The 22,626-nt window shown below is 39.1% G+C and overlaps 1 protein-coding gene across 2 annotated transcripts in view; it reads left to right on the top strand.

Moving 5' to 3' along the window:
* The first annotated feature begins 6,523 nt into the window (after window positions 1–6,523).
* The window catches only part of LOC105810601 (monocarboxylate transporter 1), a 42,120-nt gene continuing 26,017 nt past the window's right edge, over window positions 6,524–22,626 (top strand). Inside the window, exon 1 of one of the 2 annotated variants that reach the window (XM_012644631.1) lies at window positions 6,524–6,839. The gene's annotated coding sequence lies outside the window, so the exon portion shown is untranslated. Of the gene's footprint in view, window positions 7,593–22,626 lie in introns of both variants that reach the window. The other variant, XM_012644632.1, reaches the window with a different exon arrangement.

Raw genomic sequence — 22,626 nt, 5'->3', positions numbered from 1 at the left:
TCTACCTAAAATACTTTATTAAAGACAGGAAAAAAGATAGGAAGGGAGGAAGAGAGGGAAGTTGCTCAGGGTAGGACTTTAGTAGCCAGGGTCAAGGAAGAAAATAGGTCTGGCAAATATGTAGCTCTATTGTCTAGAAGGAATGCTTCCTAGGGAAGATCTTAAACAGTGATGATGTAGGTTACAGAGCATGGGCCGAAACCATTCCTATGCTGGCAGAGACGAGGAGCAGGAGACAAGCTATATCAGACCACAGAATAGAGTAAGGGTATGGGAACTGGACTGCTATAGATACAGAAACCCTCAGGTGATATAGCTGAAAACAAATGGAATTAGAAGATAAATAGGTCAAAAAGGAATATTCTCAGTTACTTGTTTTCTATATGGATTGTTTTGGCACCTTTAAAGTCTTTAAGCATTATTATAAGTTTATCATAAAGTTTAGGTATGTTTCTAACTTGTGTGCTTTTTAATCTAAATTAATTTTTGGAAAATTACTAAGAAACAATGCAAATGTCCCCTACTATCAAGCCATTGCAAATATTAAAAAAATGTAGTAAACAATATGTATGATTCCTTAAAAATATATATATTTATATGTATGTCTATCAAAACAATTCTCAAAAATCCAAAGAAGTAGTAAAGCAAATCCTTGACCACCAATATAGCTAAACACACAAAAAACTAGTACTCAGTAATTTTTGACTAATTTTTCATGTTGAAGAAATTTTTATCGCAAGCAATTTGTTTTCTACCAAACTATTTTGGCCAAATCATCTCATGCCAGCAGAGAGCCTGAGAAGCAATTGATTAAGATGCTAAACTTGTGCACGCTGGTGAGATAAGTAAAAGGTTGAAATGGAGCCAGGAGAGCAGATGAAAAATGGAAAGAGGTCAGGGGCTTGGAGTATATCTCACCAAAACCGAGTTAGTCTTTCTTCAAAAAATGGCAAATTCACCCTAGATCGAGATGTAGGACTTGGGAAGCAGCAGGACTACATTTGACATATAACATGAAATTAGATGAAGATATTCTGAATGAGAGGACTCTTAAAGAAGAATGTTTATCTCCTTTATTCTAGGTATTTTCTTAGCAAACTCTTTTACCATACATGGTTTAAAAGCAAATTTCATTTTCCATATTCCCTATTAAATTATTATAAATTGTGAATGGGGGAGAGTATTCTTAATTAAGTATTGTGTTTAAAAAGAATCTTTTCCTAAAAGAAATCAAGAAAACAATTCCATTTACAATAGCTATAAAAAAAATAAGATACTTAGGAATCAACTTAACCAAGAAGCTGAAAGATTTCTACATTGAAAACTATAAAACACTGATGAAAGAAACTGAAGACGACACAAATGGAGAGATAGCCCATGTTCATACATAAGAATTAATATTGCTAAAATGGCCATACTACCCAAAGCAATCTACAGATTTAATGCAATTCCTACTAAAATACCAAAGCCATACTTCACAGAAACAGAAAAGACAATTCTAAAATCATATGGAACCACAAAAGACCCCAAATAGCCAAAGTAGTCTTGAGCAAAAAGAACAAAGCTAGAGGCATCACAGTACCTGACTTCAAAATATACTACAAGGCTATAGACACATAGCCCAATGGAACAGAGAGCCCAGAAATAAATGCACACACCAACAGCCAACTGATTTTTGACAAAGGTGCCAAGAACACACATTGAGAGAAAGACAGTCTCTTTATTAAATGGTTCTAGGAAAATTGGATAGCCACATACAGAAGAATGAGACTACATCCCCACCTCTCACCATATATACAAATCAACTCAAACTGGACTAAAGACTTAAATGTAAAACTGGCAACTATGAAATTACCAGAAGAAAACAGGGGAAACGCTTTATGACACTGGGCTGGGTAAATATTTTTAAAATAAGACCTCAAAAGCACAGATAATAAAAGCAAAAATAGACAAATGGGATTATACCAAACTTAAAAGCTCTGGACCACAAAGGAAACAAATTAACAAAGTGAAGAGACAACCTACAGAATGGAAGAAAATATATGCAAACTATACACCTAACAAGAGATCAATATCCAGAATATATAAAGAACTTAACAACAAAAGACAATGTTGATTAAAAAATGGGCAAAAGACATACTAGATATTTCTCAAAAGACGACAAATGGCCAACACGTACGTGAAAAAATGCTCAACATCACTAATTATCAGGGAAATGCAAATCAAAACCATAATGAGATACCACCTCACTCCAGTTAGAATGGCTATTATTAAAAAGACAAAAGAAAACAAGTGTTGGCAAGGAAATAGAGAAAAAGGAACACTTAAACATTGTTGGTGGGATTGTAAATTAGTAGAGCTGCTATGGAAGACAGTATGGAGATTACTCAAAAAATTAAAAACAGAACTACTTTATGAGCTAGAAATCCCACTGCTGGGTATATATTTGAAGGAAATGCAATCAGTATGTTGAAGAGATATCTGCACTCCCATGTTTACTGCAGCACTATTTACAATAGCCAAGATATGGAATCAACCCAAATGTCCAACAATGAATGAATGGATAAAGAAAATGAAATACTATTCAGCCATAAAAAATGAAATCCTGCCATTTGTGACAACATGAACGAACCTGGACATAATGTTAAGTGAAATAAACCAATCACAGAAAGACAAATACCATATGATCTCACTTACGTGGAATCAAATTTTTTTAAAAAAGAGTTTATATGCTAGCAGCAGAGAGAACAGTGGCTACCAAAGACTGGAGAAGGGAGAGGAGTGGAGAGGATGGGAACAGGTTGGTTAACAGGTACAAAGTGACAAATAGATAGGAGGAGTAAGTTCTGGTATTTTATTACACAGTAGGGTTGATAATGGTGAACAGTAAGGTTTTTTTTTTTTTGAGACAGAGTCTTGCTCTGTTGCCCAGGCTAGAGTGCTGTGGTGTCAGTATAGCTCACAGCACCCTCAAACTCCTGGGGCTCAAGTGATCCTCCTGCCTCAGCCTCCCAAGTAGCTGGGACTACAGGCGCTTGCCACCACGCCCGGCTAATTTTTTGTTTCTATTTTTAGTTGGCTGGCTAATTTTTTCTATCTTTAGTAGAGACGGGGTCTCACTCTTGCTCAGGCTGGTCTTGAACTCCTGCCCTCAAGCGATCCTCCTGCCTCGGCCTCCCAAAGTACTAGGATTACAGGCATGAGCCACTGCACCCAGCTAACAGTAAGGTATTGTATATTACATACTAGCTAGAAGACTTGAATGTTCTCACCACAAAGAAATAAACGTATGAGGTGATGGATATGCTACCTTGATTTCATCAGTATACAACATATGTATGTGGAAACATCAAACTGTACCCCATAAATATGTACAAGGTGTGAATTAAAAAAAAGAATCCCTTCATGTTTTGTTTATTGTTAGTAACATGGGTACCTATTTCCTACATCACAAAAATGATGGAATAACGAAGGGAATGTAAATGAAGTAGGTGAATTCCAGAGAAAACACATTGTAATTTGATTTTTCTCCTTTTCCAAATAAAGCAATTGAGCAACTTACTCAGCTTAAAGAGTAACTACATTGTTATATTATAATTTTCAAATTTTACGTTTCTCAATCACTAATTTCTGAAGTTATAATTCTTCCCTTGAAATCTTCACAAGTTTTGCTCACTTAACAGGCTTGCAAACAAGTGTATAGCATCATCCAATCTAGCAACCTTTAAAACAGAAATGTGAATCCTGGGAATTTTGTGATAAAGCTAAAAGTCACGCAAGAGCACCATGGCTTCTCTGGTTTTAATGTAATGATTCTGAAGGACCGCCATGACAAAATGCTTTTCTCTTAAAAGCCAGTACTTGGTACAGTAAGGAGAACCTAGAGCTTCATGATCTGGTTCATCTGATCATGCCATTCATCAGATGGGTGGCCTCAGAAAAGTCTTTTAGCTCTTCTTGGCCTTATTTCCATTTTGGTAAAAAGTGAGGGGTATGCTAGATGATATCCAACCTCCTCTCAGCTCTAATTTCTGATCCTGTGCCTCCTAGTTTATTTCTTCAACATCTCATGGCTTAAATCAGGAAGAAAACCTGGCAGAAGAGCAAGAATTTTACCTGTATTTCATTGTTTTCACCAGCAGACCCACCAGCCCTGTTTCTACTTTTCCAGCTAAGAGCCTTGGAATTGCTTTTGATTTTTCCCTCTTATGCACTTATAGACAAATTATAATAACATTAATTCATAAAAACTTGCAGAGCACTTTCCTAGTTTTACCAACACTTTTGCAAATACTATTTCATTTGATCAACACAACAGCTCAGGCTTGAGGGTAGTATCTTCAATTTACCCAATTAGGGAACTGAAGTCCAGAAAAGTTCAGTGAATTAATTGCCCAGAGTAAAACGGACAGGAATTACGGGACCAGATCTTCTAATACCAAACTCTATACTCTTTTTCACAACACTAAAATCCTTATCAGGGAGAGATCCAGGGTTTGTAGGGCCTAACGTGTCTATAATTTTGGTGGCTATCTTCAAGAAAAGGAGTACAAAATTACAACATAACACAAAATATGATCCTATGAACACACTGTTAGGACCCCTCTCAGGGCTTTGGAGGATCTATTCAAGTGAAAGGACTTCAGGGTTAATCTGTGATGTTAGGTTTCATGGAAAATCTGCTTTTCCATGGTTATACATTTAGTGCTTACTATATACTAGACACTGAAATAAATACTAATTTTATTAGCATAATAACCTTATGAAATAGGTATTATTAGAGTGGAGAGTGAGGTTCAGAAAGGTAAAATGACTCGCCTAAGGGCACAGACCTAGTAGGCAGAAGCATCAAAGCTGGAACTCAGGAGATCTGGCTCCCAGGTCCATATTGTGAATCTACCACACTACGCTGCTCTATGAGCCTTCTTTTGAGGTCTCCTGGGAATCATCTTATTTTACCACTTTCCACTACATTCCACAGTGCAGGCCTTGAGAAATTCACACCTGAACGAGTCTCCTATGCTATCCTTAACTTGATTCTCCTGACCATCTACTTGAACACTACTGCCACCCTTACAATGCTTAAGCACTCCTAAGTCCTGGCTGGCCCAGTGACCTGAAATGACCTCCCCGTCTCTGCATTTATCAAATGTAAAAAGTAATTGCTGTATTACTCATAAGCAGTACTTGGCCATGGATGCTATACTGTCTTCTACTAACATATCAAATTGTTATTGGAAAGCACGTGATCCTCCTCCAATCCTTACTCCTGCTCCATCTCAGGTTCTCCATATGCAAAACGGAAACTATAAGGCTTAATTAGAGGGTTGCTGTGAGAATTAAGTGTGCAGCCAAGGGGAGAAGAAGTACTTGGGGGGGACAGGCGGGATCCTGGCTTGCAGCAAGTGCTCAATAAATGTTGGTTTATTTGTCCCTGACTCAATCTTCCCCCAAAACTTGTAAGCTCTTTGAAGGCAGGGGCCTTGATTCATACTTTTTTGGTTATTTCTCAAAAGTCCTGAGCATCAGAGGGACTTCATGATTATTTAAACTTCAACAGACACACTTTGGTTATTTGATCACAATGGCTCTTATGACAAAAACGGGCTCTGGAGTGTGACTTCGAATGTTGGCCACTACTAGCTCTGCAACGTCTGGAAAGTCACTTCACTTCTCTGAGCCTCATGTCCCTTATTTATAAAATAACAGTACCTACTTCACAGGGGTGTGAGGCTCACACAAGACGATGCAGGCGAAGTGCTCAGCGCGCAACCAGCCCAACGCTGCGAGCTGTGATTCCACCGTGTCCTCAATGAATCGTCCATCAACATCTGGCCTCTCCGGGTTCTCCTCGCCCCGCGTTTCCGACGCGCACACCCTCCCCCCGCGGGCCCGTCTCCCCGCCCTCTTACCTGCTCTTCCTTCCCGACCAGTCTGTGACCCCCACCATTCATCAGTGCCACAGCCGGGCTCTGTGGGGAGAAAGTTCCACAGTCTCTCCTCGAAACCTCCCAATGGCCTGTGAAACCGGGTCTATGACTGTTGCCACGCTAGAGATGAGACAGGCCCAGAGGGTTTGAGTAACTTCCCCGAGGTCGGAGAACCGAAGCGTCAGGCCGGGACCGGAATCCAAACACATCCGCGTCCACAGCCCGGGCTCCGAGGCGCCGGCCGCCGGGCGCCTTCCCGGGTCCGAGCGGCCCCGTCTCCATTCAAACGCTGCCCGGTCCCTCCTCTCCAGTCGCTTCCCGGCTCCTCGGCGCGCCCCTCGCCCCCCACACCTCAGGGTCAGGCCTCCTGGCGGCTTTTTCTTTTTTTCAGTCAGAAACTGGGGGGCGAGCCCGACGTTTGTGCCGGGACGCATGCAGGTCGCCGCGAGCTCCTCCGACAGGGGCGGAGAAGCCCGCCTGGAGGAGCGTGGCGGCTCTGAGTCGCATAGCAGGGGCGCGGCGCGCGGGTCTGGCGGGGCTGCCGGTCACGTGGCGGGGAGGGGGCGTCGGCGCGCACGGGAAAGCGAGCGAACGGGCGCGCGCGGCTGGGAGCTTGTGGAGGCGCGAGTTGCAGTTCGGGTGTATGTATGGCGGGGAGGGGCCGGCGGCCGGGAGGGCCGGCTCCGCCCCCTGTGCGCATGCTCCGGCCTCGGCGGGTTATAAGGCAGCAGCGCCGGCCGGGCCAGACAAAGTGGCGAGCTGCGACGTGACTAACCGGCCGCGTGGGTGCTCGGACGCGCGAACAAGGCAGCGGGCGAAGGACGCGAGCCAGACCCTGGGCCCCGCGGAACTCCAGCCCGCTCCGCAGCGTCACGCACACGCTCGGCGCCGCGAACCGCGCACATAACGGTAAGTTGGGTAGCAGCCGGCGGGGTTCGGCGTGGACCCCGCGGTGCCCTCTCCGCCCTGGTGGGGTAGAGAGACTTCGGGAATGGGGAGACTTCTCTGGAGGAAGGGAGGCGGCCCGGCCGAGGACATCGTGGCCACGGGCAGCCGCGTGGCCCCAGCGCGCAGCGTTGTTGAAGGGGACCTTGAGGCGCCGGGGACAGCGCTTCTTCTGGGCTAGCGGCGGGCCCCGTGATCAGGTGCCGGCCACTGGAACAGCCGAGGAGTTGGGTCGTGGTGCCCAGTGACCTTGGGGATGTCGCTTCCCCTCTAGTCTTAAGTAGGCTCCACCAGAGATGCTTTGAACTTGAATAGGGACGACGTGGGGCTGCTTCACGTGGTACCTCCAGACTCTCCTGGCCGCTTTCTGCTCCAAGGGAAGGGACTCCGGGCGGGAGTTATTTTGGATTCGTGGCGTATCCGCCCCAGCCTTCTCGGCCCGCAGATCCTTGTCCCACCTGGTGACTTTCGAGAGTGATAAGGGAAGCTGCATTCCCCACAGCCAAGGCGTGACTGCAGGGTTCAAATGGACTCTGCGGAGGGAATGGGGCAGCCGCAGACTCCTGGGACCGGTGCTGACGGAGGCTCTTAGTCATTCAACCTGTGGCTGCCGAATGTCCGCCGCTGTGCCCTCCTGCTCCTGGACTTAAGGCGGCCCTGTTGAGAGGAATCTGAAGGATAGCGTTACACTGGTCAGATGCACACTTTTTTTTCCAAGTACATCTTTTTTCCCCGCGTGCATTTTAACATTTCATTTCTTTGTCAGGATATATTTGGTGCAACAAGCAGTTGCCAAAATTAGTCTGTAATTAATCTAAACCAGGAAACAAACTTGTTACTACTTTAGTCTTTCCCCGGGTTTCCATTGGGTGATCGTAAACTGGGTTTCTGCTGATAACAGTAAAATGTTTACAAGCTACTTTATTTACTATAACTAGTTTTGAAATTTTTTTTCAAAAATTATTCTGGTTTTGAGATAAAATGTGTACACATCAGTTCCCCGATAAAATAAGTGTGGGATTAGTAACTACTGGAATTTTGTGTGAGTTGTGTGAGAGTTTGGAAGAGTATGAGAGGAATTAAGCCATTAATAAACAATTTTTGATCTCAGCTACCAGCCCAGCGAGGTGAAGCAAAAACTATGTATCTTCAGTTTTTTAATTAGGTGTTAAATAATATCCATAAATCCAAGTCCTATACCCTGGGGTACAACTTTGCTTTTAGATTGCCATAGAAATGATCAAGAATTCAAGACATCTAGCACTTAAAACATGTAGTGGTTAGATTTTTATTTAAGCAAAAATTGAATATATTTTAGTAATTCATTCTGGGTTTAGATAGATGCTGTTGTTTCATCAGATTACAGTGACCCTTGTTGAATGTACAAGTTTATGATCTGAGGAGCATTTTATGAGATATTTATAGCTGAATAGATTTAAAGATTTAGTTGGAAGCTTAACATAATATAGGCTGTAACATCCCTAAACAGATTAACAAGGAGAAAAGGAGCATACCACCATAGGATGAAACTAACTGGTTAGTGTTTCAATAGTTTGCCTGTCTTTTGGCCTTTTAAATATTAAAACATATAATATTAGCTCTGGAAAGAATGTAATGACCAGCTGGTCAGGTTCCTTTATTTTACAGATAAGGAAACTGAGGCTGGAGAGGTTAAGAGACCTACCATTTTAGGTCTGACAACTTGTTAATGATTGGGTGGGAACTATGTGTGTTATTTGACTCCCATTTTTGTAAGATTGGCACTCCTGAATTTTTTCTAAGATGGTAAATATGGATACAAATTATCTCAGTCTCAAAATAGATTTTTAATTTTTAATTTTTTTTCTTTTTACCAAAGGTTCAATTAATCTGTAATGAAAATAAATTTTAGAGTAATAACTTTTCTCAACTTCTTACGTCTGTCCCTCATTCCCATCGTGTTTTCAATTCACTTCATAATGTGCATTCCTATTATGCAGGATTCAGATTTCCGTATAGATGGCCTTCATGGCTGTCTGTTTTTGTTGCAGATGAGGACTAGGAAGATGGAACTTGTCTATGAAGAAACTAGTCCAGAAAGTTGTGAATTTTATATATTCAGCAATTTTTTATTGGCTTCCTGGCACTATGAGAGACTTAAGATTCAGCAGTGAACAAATTCTAGGACTTGCCTTCTCAGAGTTTATAGTCTAGCTGGAAAACAGATAAATATATAAGTACCACAGCAAGTACCCTTTATAAACAAGTATGAAGTGTTATGATAGAGTAAGTATAGGTTCCTGTAGGAACAAATATTGTGTAGGTCTGAGACGACATCCAAATTAGTATAGAAGTAATCTGGGTAGACCTCTCTGAGGAAGTGCTATTTAACCTGAGACTTGAAGGATGGGTAGGAGCTAGCTAGTCAAGGGAGTGATGGGGTGGAAAGAGCATTCCAGATCTGAGTACTGAAACTGTAGTCAGAGTACAGGGTGCAGTGCAAGAGCTGAAAGAATTTCACCAAAGCTAAAGCGTAAAGGGATCAGAGAGAATGGGAAGAGATGGAAATTCAAAAAATAGACAGAAAATGGAGAGCCCTGTAAGTCATTTTAAGGAATCGGGGAAGAAAATAAAAAAATTTTAAAGGAACACTCTTGAAGCTTACTGAAATCGGTTTAAGGATTTTCAGGGGGGCTGGGAATAGCCTGATCAGAGTTTGCATTTTAGGAACATCACTCTGGATACAGTGTGGAGGACAGGTTAAAGGGAGGCTGTTGGAGTGGTGTGAGACCACAATGATGGACAAGATGGACAGCGGTGAGAAGATGGAGGAGAAAGAGAAACAGGCAGGATTTGGTGGGGAACCAGATGGAGACTGGGGAAGCCAGAGGAGTTAAGGATATCACCCAGATTTCTAGCTCTAGCAAATGTGAATTTATTAGGTGGTATGTGTCTCCATTTAATCAAAGGGGACACTAAGAGGTTGTGTGACTAGACCAGGGCTGCTCAGTTTGTAAGACTTAGAGACAAAATTCAAATTCATTCCTGTCCTCTGTATTTGTTGGTGACACTGAGAGTGGTGTTTGTTCTTAATTGGTTTCCTTCTAAACAATGTAGTATGGAAAATTTCAAAACACAAACAGTTGAGCCACATATTTCATCTCTACCACCACCTACTTTCTTCAGTGCCTACTGGATTATTGTGAAGCAAATCCTATATATAATTATTTCATTTGTAAATATTTCAGTATATATCTCTGAAAGATGACTCTCAAGAAAATCATAACCACAATACCATATCCCACCTTTAGAAATTAACATCACCAAATATCCAGCCAATATTCAAATTTTCTTAAGTTATTTTTAAATAACTGGTTGGTTTGATTTGGGATCTAAACAAGGTCACACATTACATACATTTGGTTGGATGTCTCTTCTAATCTAGAGGGTCCCCCTTTCATTTTCCTCATAATTTATTGAAGGAATCAGGTCATTTTTCCTACAGTTTCTCTCATTCTGAACTTTGACAAATATGTCCCTTTGGTATAGTTTTAACATGTCCTAGTTTAATATGTCCCTCTATTCCTTGTTTTTCCTGTATATTAGTAGCTAGATTGAAGACTTCGAGCAGGTTTGATTTCTGACTGAGAGTGCAGGAGTGGCAGGCAGGCAGGTAGTAGTGTGTACTTCTTTAAGGAGGCATATGATATTTGTCCCTCTTTCTGCTATGTTAACAACCTATTTCCATTATTTCACTACTGGTTTGCAGATGGAAATAATTTAACTATGCCTTTAATTCTACTATTCCTTCTTAATTTATTAGTTAAATTACTTCTATAAGGAGTACAGTTTGAATAGGAAGGGCAAGTTAATTTGTGTGTTTTAATATGATATGGCATATGATTGAGAAACTATCTTTTTTTTTTTTTTTTTGAGATGGAGTCTCACTCTCTTACCTGGGCTAGAGTGCTGTGGCGTCAACCTAGCTCACAACAAACGTCAAACTCCTGGACTCAAGTGATCCTCCTGCCTCAGCCTCCCAGGTAGCTGGGACTACAGGCGTGTGCCACCATGCCTGGCTAATTTTTTCTATTTTTAGTTGTTTGGCCAATTTCTTTCTATTTTTAGTAGAGATGAGTTCTCGCTCTTACTCAGGCTGGTCTCAAACTCCTGAGCTCAAGCAACCCTCCCACCTCGGCCTCTCAGAGTGCTAGGATTACAGGCGTGCGGAGAAACTGTCTTTTTCTAGAAATGTATGTAAATGTATCAAGGTATGTCTTTTTTAAAAGCCACTATTTTAAGTTGTTAATATGTTTTTAGCACTTGATGTTGACATTTCAAATGGTTTTTAGTATTTGGAATATTTTTAAATTCTGTTCTTAAATTGATGGGGTTTCTTTTGGTCTTCTCTTCTTGGGAGGGTTTGTCTGTTCCCCCAGCTACTAGGGAATACCTGGTAGAATCACTACTAAATTTAAATCTCTAGTTATAACCAGATTCCAGATTTTAAATTCCCTGAGGACAGGGGTTGACTAGTCTTATTGAGGATCTGCTTTTCCAGTTACTTCCTAGGCATTTCAAACTTACTGTATCACTTTTATTTTTTTTATTTTTATTTCTTTTTTTGAGACAGAATCTCACTATGTTGTCCGGGCTAGAGTGCCGTGGCGTCATCCTAGCTCACAGCAACCTCAAACTCCTGGGCTCAAGCGATCCTCCTGCTTCAGCCTCCCGAGTAGCTGGGACTAACAGGCATGAGCCACCATGCCCGGCTAATTTTTTCTATATATAATTTTTAGTTGTCCAGATCATTTCTTTCTATTTTTTAGTAGAGATGGAGTCTTGCTCTTGCTCAGGCTGGTCTCGAACTCCTGACCGTGAGGGATCCACCCGCCTTGGCCTCCCAAGAGTGCTAGGATTACAGGCATGAGCCACCACGCCCGGGCCCCTACTGTATCACTTTTAAAGCTCATCATCTCTGTTCTCAGCTTTGCTTCATCCCCCAAACCTAGTCTTTTCTTCTTACTCTACCATTCTTTCAGGTAGCCAGGCTTAAAACCCCTGAGTCATCTTAATACTACCCTGAATAGGCCCCCTGCCCATATGCAGATAAGTGCCAATCCCTTCTCCCCTTTGTTATCTTTTGCTTACACCTCCTACACCCTTTTTTAATTCATATTACTGCTACCTAGTTTAGGCTGTTGTCACAACTAATGCAATGGCCTTTTATCTTCTATCATTGTCACACTCTTCTCCAGTTTGTCCTACAATGTGCTGCTAGTTCCTGATCATATCATTTCTCTAACAAACTTCTCATGGCTTTCCAGTGTCTACCAAATGAAGTAGTATTTGTGCAGATAAAATTAAGTCTTCCATGACATATGGCTCTAAGTTACCTTATTAAGTTCTGTATGTTACTTTTCCTTTAATTTGCCCTGACAAATTGGCATTTTTCCTCCTGTACTTTTTTTTCTTTTGCAGGGAGGGGTATTATAGAAGATTTTTACAATGGATCACTATGGTGGAAAGACTGGTATAGGTGACATGTTTGGTTCCTAATGTCATGCAGAGAAGGCATTAAAATGCAGTAACAGTCTTCTTATGGAAATGGTGGTTGGTCTTCTGGGGTCATAATAAACACAATGATAGGATGAGTTCATATCCACAACAGTGAGACAGCTTTAGGGGCACCATTGAAGGGTGCCGCTGACCATTTATGCTGCAGAGCAAGATGCAGCTCTCTGTTGGTTGTCCATGCTACCCTATTGCTAATCACAATTCCTAATATTGTTGAATCTGATTTGATTACAATGACTTAACCTTTGTATAAAGGAGAATTTCCTCAAAATATACTGGTATTATAAGCTGCATATTTGGTCACTGGTTGAAAAATATGTCTTCGTTTTGATTTTGCTTTTCCTATACAGATCGTCTGAAGATTATTGAATGAATACAAGCCTAACACACTGCTCTGGTGTGTTAGACTATTTTGGAGAGTAACAGCCTTTATAAGTTGCCTCACTGAGTTTTAAGAACCAAAGCTATGTTTTTACTTTATTAACTTTCTCTTCCGTTCCCCAACCAGGGTTTTTAAGCCTGGGATCTGCATATTGATCCCTCAAGGCATATGAAATTCAGGGGGAGTCTGTGAACTTGTTTGGGAAAAAAAGTTACATCTTTTCATTAGCTTCTAACTAAAATTTAGAATTTCTTTCAACTACAAATGTAGGTAACAAACCACAGTTATATTAGCAGTACCTGTGACTTTGTCACCAATAGAAATCACAATCATAGTTGTAGCTATCTTGAAATTAAGCTCATCACTACTTCCAAATTACTGTGGTTAGTAGACCCACTGCTAGATCTTAATTTGTTATTTTAAAAAAGCACATTATTATTTCCAATTAAAATATTTTGATAGTTCTACCTTTGCATTTTATTTATACACTTAAAAACATTATTCTGACAAGGGGTCCATAGGTTTACCAAACTGCCAAAGGAATCTGTGGCACGAAAGAGAAGCTAGGGACCCTAGCTCCTAACTCCTTTACTTATGTTCCAGTGTGAGAATAAAGTTAGCCAGAACCCGTGGTGGAACATAGCACACAGATTATGATGTCACAGGATTATGTAATCATGATATCATAGGTTAAATAGTCTTTGTCTATTGACTTTTATTTACTAATCATCATAAATTCTGACCTCACAAATGAAAGGGAATAAAATGCTTGTGTTATGTGCTAAAGGAGAGTAAAATGATTTTCACCAATAAAGGCAGAATAATTTTCCTTTTTATTCAGGATATATATGTTTATGTTTCCGAAAGAGTTCTATTTTAAGTGCCGTAAGTTAAATGGAACAGTGAATGTCTTCATCGACTTGAGGTATTTTCTTGCCCTGTTTGGGTGTATTCACATCAGCAAATGCACTTAAAACTGCTTCAAACCTTGTCTTCAACAGCTTAGTGTATTATTAGTGCAGGCCTTTATTTGGCTTAACTGGAATAACCCCTAAAGAGGTCAGTGAATCTCAGGTTTGAAATATCTGCCCTGCAGATTAGAAATGTACATCCTTAACCTCAGTTTATTGTGGTTGCATAATGCTGCTGTTAGTATTTACTCTGTCACCTAGAAAACTTGATGGAGGGAAGGGTAGTAGTTTAATAATTAGTATAGTTTACTGGAAAATAAAACACTCATTTGAAAATTGTATATTTCTAATGAAAGAACCAGTAATTATCTTATTGACAACAGTCTAAGATTTATATTGTCAGCAATTAAAAAGACTAAGTTTAACTGTATTTTGAGGTAATCTGATTTCTTTTTGATAGATCTTTGTTGTCTATGAATGTCTTCTAAAAAGCCTTGCAATTTGAGTATATGCCAGTTTCTCTTTAGATCCCATAAATTTTTTGCCTTCTACTAAAGAGAGAGAATGGTGGTAAATAATGCTTTTTAATGCCAGACAGGCAGTATTCAATTTTAATATTCTTTTGAGGCTTGTCTGGCACTAGTGAAGCAAACAAGAAAACAAAACAACTTAGTTCCTTATTGGAGATAATGGGGGTCAAAGGTAACATCATAATGAAATTCAGACTCATTCAAGGGCCTTTATTAAACAATTACTGTTGTGTACAAGAAATTATTAGAAAGAGATGAAGAAATACATATATTTTAAAATATGGTTTGAAAACTTATGAGAATAAAACTTTAAAATGAAACATTATATTACTCTGTTGTCTTTAGTCCTCAAAGATGTTTTTTATATGAAACTAAGTGTAATGTTAATTATTTACACGAGTGAATAGCTCAACCCAGCTTTTTTCAAGAAAAGGAAAAGTTTTCTCTGTTGTTTATCTCTCTCTTAATGAATTGTAATCCACTTATTCTCCCTATTAGGCTTCAGAATACTGGCAGTGAAGTAGATTCTAGTAGAAATACCACCTATTTTTTGTATTCAAATACTCATTTATATTCAAAGTATTAAATAACATAATGATAAAACTCTGATAACACACTTGTTTGTAATTTTAATCCATCCAGTACATTACTTCTTCAGATTCTGGAACAAGGTAGGTTATATATTAATAAATTGAAACAGCCCACTTAGATCTTGTTGACTATATTTTGGGTTGCTGTAGAAAACAGAATATATACAGTTATTTATTCCATGGTATAACCTGGAATTCTGCCAAGCAAATCCCATCATTGGTGGACATAACCTCTGACTTCCCTTTCTTCATTACTACTCACATTGTTATGTTTTATAAAATGTCAAATGAGCCTATATTTGACCAACCAAAAAATCAATTAACATGTGAAAGGGACATAGGACTCTCAACGTAGACATAGACAATAGCCAGTTTTTCAGTCTGTTAGAAGGCAGCAAAAACAAAGCATTAAAGAAGGCAAAATTCAGTGGTGTAGTAGTAGCTCCAAAAGGGAGACTGATCAGACAAGTTGTATGCCAGAAGTTGTATTTAGTAGTTTTTTTTTTCTTTATTAAAACAAAACCTTTTCTGCCTCTTTGACTGTATAGGGCACTAGGTCCAGAAAGCATTTAGAGTTTTCAAAGTGCTACCCAAGAAGCATTAGGTAAGATGTCATGGAGGAAATTAACACTATGTGGCAAGGTGTACTCAGAAAAACATTAAGGGCCTGTGCGGTGGCTCACGCCTATAATCCTAGCACTCTGGGAGGCCGAGGCGGGTGGATGGCTCAAGGTCAGGAGTTCGAGACCAGCCTGAACAAGAGCGAGACCCCGTCTCTACTAAAAAATAGAAATGATCTGGATAACTCAAAATATATATAAAAAAAATTAGCTGGACATGGTGGCACATGCCTGTAGTCCCAGCTACGTGGGAGGCTGAGGCAGGAGGATCGCTTGAGCCCAGGAGTTTGAGGTTGCCGTGAGCTAGGCTGACGCCACTGCACTCTAGCCCAGGCAACAGAGCCAGACTGTGTCTCCAAAAAAAAAAAAGATTAAGGATATTACCTTAGTGTTAGGTAAAATTAGAGAAATCATCGGTTAATGAAAAGCCGTTTCATTTTTGCGAATTACTGAATGCTTGTCTTGTATCACATTAATTTGTGAGTTTGGAATAAAATTATGCTATTTTTATGCCTTTGACTTGGTTTTTAGGACTAAGATATCCTAAAGTAATTGCCCCTTGATGGCTGGCCAGTATGTCCTTTTCTCCCCAGGGAATCATGCAGTTAACTTTGTCTTCCCTTCTTTGTCCACTTACAACTTACATTACCTGAAATGTGATTACAATTTGAACTAATTATACATACATTCTTTAAAAGTTCTTTACCTTATCCTCCTCTACTTTCATTCCCTTTACAGTGGGCCTTATCATACTTTCTCTTCTTTTTCCCTTGCCTCCTTTCCTATGGTTTATGAGACCAAAAAAGGCCTCAATCTTTGCTAATAAATATGAGAGGCACTAATGTTACAACAATATCAAGGAAAAGGAAACTTGTAAGTATACATTTAATTGTGACTGATGTAATAAAGAATTGGCTCGACTATACTAACCTCTTAAAGCTTTGAAATATCCATAGAAGTTATTTTCTAATCTCTAAACATCCTTATCTGCCTCCTTATCACTATAAATGAGAACATTTATCCTCTAGCCCACATATTAAAGAGACCTAAACTAACTTGATGTCATAGTTTTTGTTTTAGTTAATTATGCTGTTATTTTCTACTGTCTATTAAAGACATTTACGTGTTTGTGTTCTGTGTTGCATGACTTTGAGAAGTAGCTCAAGTGCCTAATTGAGGTAGGAAAATGCTCTGGAAATCAGGACTTACAGTGAGAAGTAAAAATGAATTTGCCACTACTTTTGATCAGATGTCCACCTTTTACCCAAGAATCTTACTGCTCAGTCCTGAATAACTCACAGTCCTGTTAACATTGGAGAATGAGCCACTTTTTATTCATCTGACATGAAATACTTGGTGAACTTAATGTAGAAAAAATATAGCTGTTGATTATTGTCTGCCTTAAAATAAACCATCCTTAACATACACTGAGAATATTGGCACTTTATCTTCTTAATATTGGTGTGGTTCTTGGTTGAATACATTTGCCACAAAATGCTGTGAAAGAGTGAAAAAATAGGCCCTTTTTACACTACAGTAGGGAGTAGGAATTGGTAGAATCTTAAGGGCAAATTGGCACTATGAGTCAAAAACCTTAGCATTTTGCAGAAATTCTATGTCTAAAAATTTATCCTAAATTTCTAATTCACCATGGTAGTGTTTATAAAAGGAAAAAAAAAAGAGGAGCAAACTAAGTGTGCAATAGTAATTTTTTGAAGTATGGTGCAGCCATAGAGTAGAATACCACTATTCAAAAATAATATTGTAGAACTACACACATAGAAAAATGTTTCTGATATTAAATAGAAAAAGCAGGCTCTTAAACAACACACACATATATAGATATATATACACACATACATACATAAATATCCCATATATGTGTTTATACTTATGCATGACTATCTTAGAAGGAAGTCTAAGGCATTGGTCCCCAACCTTTTTGGCACCAGGGACCAGTTTCATGGAAGACAATTTTTCCACAGATGGGCGGTTGGGGGAATGATTCAAGCTCATTACATTTATTGTGCAGTCAAATCTCTCTGCTAATATAATCTGTATTTGCAGCAGCTCCCCAGCACTAGCATCACTGCCTCAGCTCCACCTCAAGCATTAGATTCTCATAAGGAGCGCCCAACCTTGATCCCTGGCACCCACGGTTTACAGTAGGGTTCTTACTCCTATGTTCTCATGCTAATGTTGATGCTAATCTAATGCTGCTGCTGATCTGACAGGAGGCAGAGCTTATCTTGTGATGCAAGCGATGGGGAGCGGCTGTAAATACACATGAAACTTCACTAGCTCCCTGCCTCGGATTCCTAACAGGCCAGGACAGGGTTTGGCTTGGGGGGGAGGAGGCAGGTGGTGGTTAGGGACCACAGGTCTAAGGAATTTACATCAAAATGTGAATAACTTATATGAGGATGATAGAATGACAGGTAAATTTTATTTTCTATTCACACACATATCTTATAAGTTTTCTATGATTAACATGCATAATTTTTCATCTTTTAAAACTTTGCTAGTTTGTGTTTTCTTAATAAGAAAGTAATACATGTTCATTGGAACAAGTTGGTCAGCATAGGTATATTGAAAGAAGATATTATCCCCCTTTTCATCCTCCAGCAATGTAATCTTATGTGTACTTATTAGAGCATATTTATTTAGTTTACTTAACTTGTTTATTTTCTTTCTTCCCCAAAATCTAAGCTCCATGAATGCAGGAGCCATGTCTGTCTTTGTATGCTGCTTTCACTCCAGGCACTCAAATTTTGTTGAGTTGAATGAATGGCAAAAATGTTTAGTGTGTATCCTGATATACTTTTAAAAAATGATTGTACAGGTCTATGATGTATAATTTTCAAAATCTTAATTTGCAATATTAATTGCAAAAACAATCAAATGGAATTTGATAATTTAGGACATTGACAGTTGATCTTTTGCTGTCATGGTCCTAAAATCCCGCCTGTGTATGAATCTATCTTTGCTAGTTAATGAAGTACACCCCATTCTTTATTGCATTAATAAAAACTAACCCTTGTTCTTTGGGATTATAGGGCTCATAAAGAAAGTTATACCATAGTTTGTAGTCGGATAGTAGAAAGGAAGGATGAAATGTCTAAGGAATGCAGTGTGGTACTTAGGAAATTGTTATGGCCAAGAATAGAGAATTAATCTGCTATGATAAGACTGTTCTTTTCCACCTGGGATGGTATATTTAATTGCTCGTTGGCTTTATTTTTTTTTTTTCTTTTTGAAGTAGTATTCACTAGTAGCAGTGTGAAACTGTTTCATGCTGTCTCCTTGGAAGTTTACTTACTTAGAATTGGAGCCATAACCCTAGTAATAAAAGATGCTAACTTGGGTTTCATTGTTGTGTTTTGTTCTCATGTTTGCTATTCGTCAGATGAAGTAAAAATAGTTACTATTTTTATGATAGTAAAATTTTAACAGGTATTTCACAATTTTTCATGTAGGCTTGAGGTTCAAGTTGAATTATTAAAGGGAGAAATATTTTTTAGTGGAATTTGTGCATATAGTTTATAAATCAGACTTAAAAGTAAGTAGAGGTTTATTTTTCTTGCTTTGAAAATTATTCTTTTCAATTTAAAATGCATATTATTTCAGCTGGGCACAGTGGCTCACACCTGTAATCCCAGCAACTCTGGAGGCTGAGGTGGGAGGATTACTTGAGGCCAGGAGTTCAAGACCAGTTTGGGCAATGTAGCAAGACCCTGTCTCTAAAAAAATGAAAAACAATTAGCTGGGTGTGGTGGCGCATACCTGTGTATCCTAGCTACTTGGGAGGCTGAGGTGAAAGGATCACTTGAGCCCAGGAATTCAAGACTCACAGAGCTATGATCACGACACTGTACTCTAGCCTGGGCAACAGAGCAAGACCTCATCTCTTAAGTAAATAAATAAATAATGTGCATGTTATTTAATATATGTCAATAATCTTATCTATTCTGTAAGTCTACAAATTGATCCCCTACTTTTGAAAGAAATTACACTGATGTGGGGAGAAGAAGAGGTAAATATTAAAATTAACCCTCAACAGGGAAACCAGAACCCACAATTGATAGTTTCCACATACTTCTATACAAGTATAGTCTTTTATACCCCCCACCTTCCTTATAGAAAATTGTGCTTAATTGGTTGAACAGATGCTGTAAGTCATCGTTGTACAAGAGAATTAAGAATGTTTGATACAGATTCAGATTATTGAACATGACATTGGCTGAGATTGACAAAAGAAGATTAAATAAGTAAATATACACATGCGTGTATATATATTCACTTTAAGTTTGTTTAAGTTTACATGTTAGTTTGCCCACTTGCAAATATGGTCAGTGGGCATACTGTATTTTCTTAATGAAATTTAGTTGAAGTTGCAAATAGAAAGCCAGAATTTTCCATTTATTTATCATTTATTGAAATAGCTCTCCTGGCTTTGTTCACAGTACAGCAAAAGTAGCTCTAACTGCTGAAATATGGATCATGAGGAAGCCATCTAGGAAAATTTAAACCAGTTTCCCCAAACAAGCTAGGAAGATTTATAATGCACATGATTTGGTGGTAGCACTAAATTCCATTCTCTGGCAATTTCTCAAGGCTGGTTCTTTATGTCCACATGCCTTCATGTTACTTGCAACTTTGTATTTCTGCCTTTTCAAAAAAGTTCAGCCTTGAGGCTTACTTGTCTTAGCTGAGCAAATCTAGCTGGGATAATATTTAGCAAAGATCCTTCACAGAAAGTCATTGACAAGGTAAAAAGTGTTATACTTGAACAATATGTACATAAGACTGCAGTGCACAGAGAGAGGTGTCAGGCTGGGAATTAAGGGATATTAATTGTTTATGCTGGAGAAACCCTCCTCTCAACCTCCAATGCCTCCTTCTGTCTTATTTCAGGTGGTGAAAGGGCCCTGAGATCTAACAAACAACCTCTCTTTAATCACACATCCTGTAGCGCATGATATATTGACTTGAAACAGAGCAGGACTTTTCTAGATCACAGTAGAAATGAGGACAGTTACAAATGTTAGCTTTCATCTGTTTTGTGGTGCTCTAGACTCCTGACAGATGTGCATTGTGAGCTTTCTTGGTAAAAACTTTGAATAAATTCCTGATTTTAGATAAAGAATGCATTCCAAGAATATATGTGGTATTTAGGACTGTAAGAAAATGTGAGGAGAACTATAGGGAATAAACCTGATAACCTAAGCACTCTTAAAGGAAAAGGAATTATTATTTTGAATTATTGCATGTTCTTTTAACTGACTAAAAATAGTAAATTTGACATCCTTGATCAAAATTATTTTATTAAGTGAGAGAATATATAGACATAATTTTATCAAAGTATAAAATATGTATAGTTTAAGTAGAACTTAAGTGACAGTGAAAAATAGTAGTACATTCTGCACCATCTCCCACCATCCTTTCCTGTATACATATGCATCAGCTTTTTCTGTAGTTAACAAATCCATGTTATACATCAGAATTTACTGTAGCACTTGAAAAAACATTGCTTAACCCACGGAGATCCTGATTCAGTTGAATGCACCAAGATGATATGCAATCTGAATAAACCACTAGGTATCAATTTAGTCACTTTTGTGATCAAATAGAATTAATGACTTAAAACAGCCATTCTCAGGCTGGGCATACATGGTGGTGCGTGCCTGTAATCCCAGCACTTGGGGAGGCTGAGGCAAGAGGATCGCTTCAAGCCATGAGTTAAGAGGCCAGCCTGGGCAATGTAGTGAGACCCCCATCTCTACAAAATATTTTAAAAATAAGCTAGGCGTGGTGTCACAGGCCTATAATGCTGTCTCCTGGGGGTGGGGTGGAGAGGCATGGTAGAACGCCTAAGCCCAGGAGTTCGAGGGTATGATGAGGCCACTGTACTCCAATCTGGGCCACAGAACAAGACTCTACTAAATACATACATACATACATACATACATACAAACAAACCATACTCAAAGTATGGTTTGTGGACCCCTCAAGGACCTCAAGACTCTGTCAGGGTTGGAATCCTTAGATTCTGCCTTGTAATTAATCATTAAGAAACTATCACTTATGAAGTTTTAGTATAGTATCAAAGCAGAATATCCCCAGTTATCTGAAAAGGGCTATTAAAATACTCCCTTTCCAACTGCATTTCTCATTAAGTTTGTCTTAGACCAAAAACTTTGAGATTTGCTGCTTAATTGTGGGGGGGGAGTGGAGGGAGTATGAAAGTGAGTTTTTTTGTTTTTTGAGACAGTCTTGCTTTGTTGCCTGGGCTAGAGTGAGTGCCGTGGCATCAGCGTAGCTCACAGCAACCTCAAACTCCTGGGCTCAAGTGAACCTCCTGCCTCAGCCTTCCAAGTAGCTGAGATTACAGGCGTGAGCCACCATGCCCGGCTAATTTTTTGTTTCTATTTTTAGTTGACCGGCTAATTTTTTTTTCCTTTCTATTTTTAGTAGAGAGGGGGTCTCGCTCTTGCTTAGGCTGGTCTCAAACTCCTGAACTCAAGCGATCCTCCCGCCTCGGCCGCAAAAGTGAGTTTTTATTTAGAACAAAAAGAGAAATAACAAATCACTCATTTTAAAAAGCTGACACAGCGAACAACATAAAAACCCAGGAAAATAAAATGATTTTATGAATTTGACACATCTCTAATATTTTTATCCCATTATGTTTGCATAGCTGACACACAAAAACCTGTGGATATTTAATGTATACAACTTGATGTGTTTGGAGATAAGTATACACCTGTGAAATCATCATCACTATAAATGCCATAAACTTATCACCTCCAGAAGTTTCCTCTCACCTCCTTTGTTCTTTTGGTGTTTTGTCTTGTTTTGTTTTTTCATCTCCTGTTAAGAGAACATAAGTCTACACTCTTAACCAAATTTTTAAGAATTCAATACAATATAGTTAATAGTAGGCCCTATTTTGTATAGTATATCTCTAGAACTTATTATTATTATTACATTACAGAAACTCTATGCCCTTTAACCAAAACCTTCCCATTTCCCTTCTCCCTAGCCCCTGGCAATCACCATTCTACTCTCTGGTTCTATGATTATTTTAGATTACACATATGAGATCATTCAGTGTTTGTTTTTCTGGGTCTGGCTTATTACACTTAACAAATGTCCTCCAGGT

Source organism: Propithecus coquereli, unplaced genomic scaffold (assembly GCF_000956105.1).
Source record: "Propithecus coquereli isolate 6110/MARCELLA unplaced genomic scaffold, Pcoq_1.0 Scaffold215, whole genome shotgun sequence".
In the NCBI taxonomy this organism is placed as follows: domain Eukaryota; kingdom Metazoa; phylum Chordata; class Mammalia; order Primates; family Indriidae; genus Propithecus; species Propithecus coquereli.
The sequence above is the reverse complement of the archived record's forward strand: the minus strand, read 5'-3'. Positions and strand labels throughout refer to the sequence as shown.